The 5,748-nt window shown below is 47.3% G+C and overlaps 1 pseudogene; it reads right to left on the bottom strand.

Annotated features, from left to right (window-relative positions):
* Positions 1–691: 691 nt before the first annotated feature.
* LOC121852858 lies at positions 692–4,658 on the bottom strand (annotated as a pseudogene).
* Positions 4,659–5,748: the final 1,090 nt, after the last annotated feature.

Raw genomic sequence — 5,748 nt, 5'->3', positions numbered from 1 at the left:
AAACTCACTTTGGGCCCGGATGAGTGCGTGGGGGTGAATTGTAGCTGAGAAATCGAATAACCCTTCTTCTACTCACTTCACAAAAGCAAGAAAAGCATGTGGCACTGCAAAAATTCGCGATGAGAATATCCCCAACTGCCTGTGTGAGTCTCTTTGACTGTGTGTGCCTCTGTGCATGTCTGCCTGTGCATCCACTTCTCTGGGTATATCTGTGTGTATCTCCACGTCTCTTTGTGTGTATTCCTGTTTGTGTGACTCTATCTATGTCGGTGTGTGTCTTTAGCTTGTATATGTTTACATGTGTCTCCGTGTCTTTGTGTGTCTCTCCGAGCCTCTTGTGTCTGTTTCTCTGTTTGTCTCCGTGTTTGTGGATGTCCCAGCATGTATCTCCATGTCTGCGTGTCTACCGTATGTCTCAGTGTTTGTTTGCCCAATTGTGCATGCGCCTCTGAAGGATTTGAGAGGGCTGGGGTGGGCAGCTGACGGCTGTCCGTCGTACATTGCCGTCACGAATGCAGAGGGGAGGGCGGGAGATGGAGAGTGGGGGCTTGAGTTGAGTGAGTGAGTCATTCTTCGTATGAATCAGCGGGTGAGTGATAATTATCTGTGTGAGTGATTTTCTGTATGCGTGAGTGAGTAGGTGAGTGAGACCAAAGAGATGCACAGACTCGTACAGAGACGCGCAGGCTCGTTATGAGTTACACACCGTCGTGGGGAACTGCATCCCCGTGATGGAGGTGATCCAGGCGCTGTAGCTGGACACGCGGGTGAAGACGTTCGGCTTTGTGTCCAAGTTACAGCCTAAAGAAGACCCGAAGCTCGTGAGGCCGTGCACCTCCCACCCTCTGTCCGTCTTACAGTTCAGAGGGCCCCCCGAGTCTCCCTGCATATAAGGACAATTGTAATAATAGTCACAATTACTTAGTTGTATACAGCATTATTCATGACTATTGGCATCTTATAGCGCATGGGAATATGAAAGGTGCGGAGGAATAAGGAGGAACCGCAGACATGCCAATTAAACGAGTGATTGCATGTGGGAGGAAACAAGAACACCGACAAAAACAAAGCATTTGCGAGGTGGCAACAATATCCGATACATCACAACCAGATGGAACAGATAGGGATTAGCAGCCTACACCACGCGTCGAAGAAACTGTACAGCATTATGGGAATCAACTGCACAGCATTTGTGAGTAGCACTCACGGGGCTCCGAAAATAGGGGCCTAGAGCACAGCGTGAAGCTAGGAAGACAGGCCGGGCTTAGATGCCCTCGTGCCGAGCCACCAGAGCCCCAATGAGTTGGGCGAGTCTCATTACCCAACACGCCTAACATTACAAAAATATATCAAATGCATTAGCATGCATTCTAAACGCATTTTACCGTAAACACTGTGAAATGCTGTCAAAGAAAGTAATTAAAACTACGGTGATATACTTTGTTGGGTTTATTTGTATTGTGTGGCATAGTGTGGTTATGTACAGTAATCACCATTCAGGTGTGTCGCCCTGCAAGTCATGAATCCCACAGTGCACTCATGAAAATAATATTTCACGAACACAGTAAAAACGCTGCAGAGGAGTTATAGTGGAAAACATGTGGAGCTTGAGATTCTAAAACGATCACAAACAGGGAGCTGCAATTCACTGGACACACGTGGCAAGCATAGTGTCAGATAGGGATAGCTTCCTCGCACGGAGACTGTGTGGAAGCTATGTGAAATAATTATATAATTTAGACAACCTGGTGCAGAAAAATACGAAATCCGACTAGCAGGTGTTTTGCTGCATTGGAATTGCAATGGCCTCTGTTGACTGACACAAAGTCAGCGTCCTCTTGTTAATAATTTATTTGCATGAAGAGTCTGCATAACTATTACACTCACGTTGCAAGTAGAGTGAAGGCTGTCCCCTGCACAGATCATGCTGGGCTTCACTGTTGTTCCCCAATACTCGCTGCTGCTACATTTGGCGTAGCTGATAAAAGGAAGCTTCGCTTGTTGAAGAGTGGAGGGCAATTGGCCCCCGGCTGATGAAATGCAATCAATGTGACAAACACAAAATAATAATTAGTGTTGTTGTGGTGTATACATGAAAAAGGAACGGCGGTGACATGGCCCAGCCGTAGCATGCTATCATCTTGATAATTGTTTTTTTACCCTTCTATCTGGCAACAAAACTGACACCTTTTTACAAGGAGTCATGTTTGTATAGACCGCAATACCTGCAGTCATAATACAAACAAAAGACATAACTCTGATAATGTGCACTGTCCTTGAAGTTGATTGGTCCTCACCCGAGACAGCTTTCCTTAGAGCCTAGTCTCACATGGGTTGGACCAGATGACGCCAAAAGGCGCACAACTCAAAGACAATGCACCATCAGAGTATGAGAGCTCGGGTAAGCATCTCCACTATGGGAACCTCATTTGCCAGTAAAAATATAATTGGTTTTTTACCCTTCTATCTGGCAACAAAACTGACACCTTTTTACAAGGAGTCATGTTTGTATAGACCGCAATACCTGCAGTCATAATACAAACAAAAGACATAACTCTGATAATGTGCACTGTCCTTGAAGCTGATTGGTCCACACCCGAGACAGCTTTCCTTAGAGCCTAGTCTCACATGGGTTGGACTAGATGACGCCAAAAGGCGCACAACTCATAGACAATGCACCATCAGAGTATGAGAGCTCGGGGCAAGCATCTACACTATGGGAACCTCATTTGCCAGTAAAAATATGATAATTGGTTTTTTACCCTTCTATCTGGTAACAAAACTGACACCTTTTTACAAGGAGTCATGTTTGTATAGACCGCAATACCTGCAGTTTGGCGTCATCTGGTCCAACCAATGTGAGACTAGGCTCTAAGGAAAGCTGTCTCGGGTGTGGACCAATCAACTTCAAGGACAGTGCACATTATCAGAGTTATGTCTTTTGTTTGTATTATGACTGCAGGTATTGCGGTCTATACAAACATGACTCCTTGTAAAAAGGTGTCAGTTTTGTTGCCAGATAGAAGGGTAAAAAAACAATTATCATATTTTTACTGGCAAATGAGGTTCCCATAATGCTATCATCTTATTGAAGAGGTTTGTGGTTCGAAATATTCAGGACACATTGGTTATAACTCTATGTGTATTAACCAAGCTCTGTCTGTGTCACAGTGCACATTAACCATCCATAACATAATTTGAAAACAGTAGGACGGTGTGTGCCAGCGTCGGGGTCCCAAATTTAAACAAACATTAGCTGATAATTGCTCAATTGAGATATAGCATCATGACCCCTACTGTGAAATTACTGCAGACTATCTTAAAATAGTACATTCATGATATCCTCGTGTCATAATAATAGCGTGAATATCAAATGTACTTAAACAATATTTTAGATCAGCAGACAATATGCCTCCCTACACATAAAAAATACGTGTGTTTTTATGCATCTCATCAGCCACACGTCCTTCTCGCAATGTATAATTTGACCAGCATTGGTTTAAGGAAGCCAGACTGCTGATAAGACACTGAATGTCGACAATGTTCCAGAGTTTTTTTAGTGTTTAGAAACTAATGCTGATGAAATAATGCACTCTCAGAGTCTTTGTTTTTTTTTGGCGTGTTTATGAATGTAAAAACTACATTTTAGGTGGGAATCAAGTCAGATCCAGAGGTATTTTTAAGAGAGAACAGCGTTTTAAATTGAGGAACTGCAAAGAGTTAAAGAAAGTGTGGTTGATGAATTTGGACATTTGGGTATTTAATGGCGGTTGCCTTTAATATAAATATTAATGCCATTAGGTTATCTAGGATAATAATGAAATCATTTGCAGTTTCCTTTGTAAATTGAGGACAGAAGAGTCAGGAGAATATAGGGTGATAGCATACGCATAGAAATGTATGTATAAACGCCATTGCTTTGTGCTGGCATTATTTACACAAATGGAGAACCACGATGGACCTTTGTTGATCCTGGAAAAGACAGACGTTACCAAATAAAATGCGTTGTTTGTTTTGTCCTTACTTGACAGTCTTCCCCAGCCGGTCGCAAAACACTCGGGGTCGTTGAACAGGATATGTCCGGGTAGGGCAGGGTCGCAGGTTGGATCGTGTTGGTGATCGGCACAGATTCATCGAGCTCAATGAGTGCAATGTCAAACCTGTAATGGTGTAATTGAGGCACTGTGAGTGGACGATAGACGAAAGGGAAGCGGCGTTTATGGTAACAGTGCATGAGGAATTATACATGGGTAATCGCTTTCAGAATAATTCAAGTCGCATGGTACAAACGGCTCCATTCACTGCAAGGCACCTATCTAAGCCACCTCGGTATACATTTGTAATAAAAGACTCGACCACGATGTCTGGCTTGGTGTCCTTTATTCGGTTCGTTTGCTGTCTCCCACACGGCTGTCCTCCTTTGAGACTTTCCACACGGTGCCGACGCTGTTGTTACACCCGTCACCGCTAACAGCCCCGCTGTTGGTCTCCGTCGTTCCCGTAGCCTCTTAGCAGCCTCGCTGCTGTTACCCTCACGCAGCCCCCCTGGCTGTACTCGCTGCAGCTCCTCCTCGTGTCGCTCCCGTAGCCTCGGACAGCCTCGCGGCTGTTTCCCTGTCGCTCCCGTAGCTCCTAGCAGCCTTGCTGCTGTCTCCCATACACAGCCTCCCCGGCTATACTCGCTGCAGCTCCTCAACCGCTCTCTCTCTCCAGCAGCCCCACTGCTGTCTCCTCCCGCAGCTCCGCTGTCTGCTCCCTTAGTTGGTCACCGCTGGCCGACGGCGCCACTCTTCCCTGGCTTCGCCCTGCGTGGCCTTACCCTTGCTCAGTCTCCCACTCTCTCCCGTCTCCTTCCGGTTTCCTCCCTAAGGACCCGAACCTTGCTCCCACGTCACATAACTCCACCTCTCCGTGACGTCATATCCGGGAGGTCGCTCGCGCCCGCATTACACCACCCTCCCCCGTAGAGAAAAACCCAGCCGACCTCGGCTGAACAATACCAACAGTAATGCGGGCGAAACCGACCTTGACACACCAAAGGACACCAAGCATGCAATATAACAGTAAGAACAATCAACACAACATAACAATCAACGAACGTACAAGAAGCAGGCAATAAATATAACAGTAAGAACAACAATGCAACATAACAATCAACGAAACACAAGGGATTTAGAACGTGTGCGGGTCGCCGGCCCGTCCCGGACGGTCGGCGGCCCACCCGCAGAGCGGGAACGTGACGGAGTTTGAGGAGTGACAGGGCGTAATCCTCCTGTCGATGTTGGAGGTCCACCAACGTCCCGTGTCCCTGAAGAATTAGCCCCGGACGTGTCCCGCGACTGTGCCTGCAACGGGGTCGGAAGGGCCGCAGGGCCCGGAGTTCCCGCAGTCCTGGCAGGCACCCTCCGAGCAGGGCTCTTCGTCACCTGCGGCGTCACGGCCGGTCTGTCTGGAACAGGCACGACAGGCGCTCTCGCAAGATCAATGGACGCAGGCAGGGGAGAGTCGGCAGCAACAGACCCCGGCAAGGCAACATTAGGAGATGACGTATCATGTAGGGGAGCAACATATGGTTTCAAGCGCGACGTGTGAACAAACCAGCGGCGAGATCCAATCTGAACACGCGCCGACTGAGGGTTGGGAACCTCAATGAGGCGGACGGGCCCTTGCCAAGGTTTGTGAAATTTAGGAGAGGTACCCGGCCGCACCTGCGGGCAATGGAGCCAGGCCAGGTCCCCAACCTTCCAG

This window comes from Callorhinchus milii, unplaced genomic scaffold, assembly GCF_018977255.1.
Source record: "Callorhinchus milii isolate IMCB2004 unplaced genomic scaffold, IMCB_Cmil_1.0 Scaffold1547, whole genome shotgun sequence".
Taxonomy (NCBI): Eukaryota; Metazoa; Chordata; class Chondrichthyes; order Chimaeriformes; family Callorhinchidae; genus Callorhinchus; species Callorhinchus milii.
Note: the sequence above shows the minus strand (reverse complement) of the source record. Positions and strands in the feature narration are given on the sequence as shown.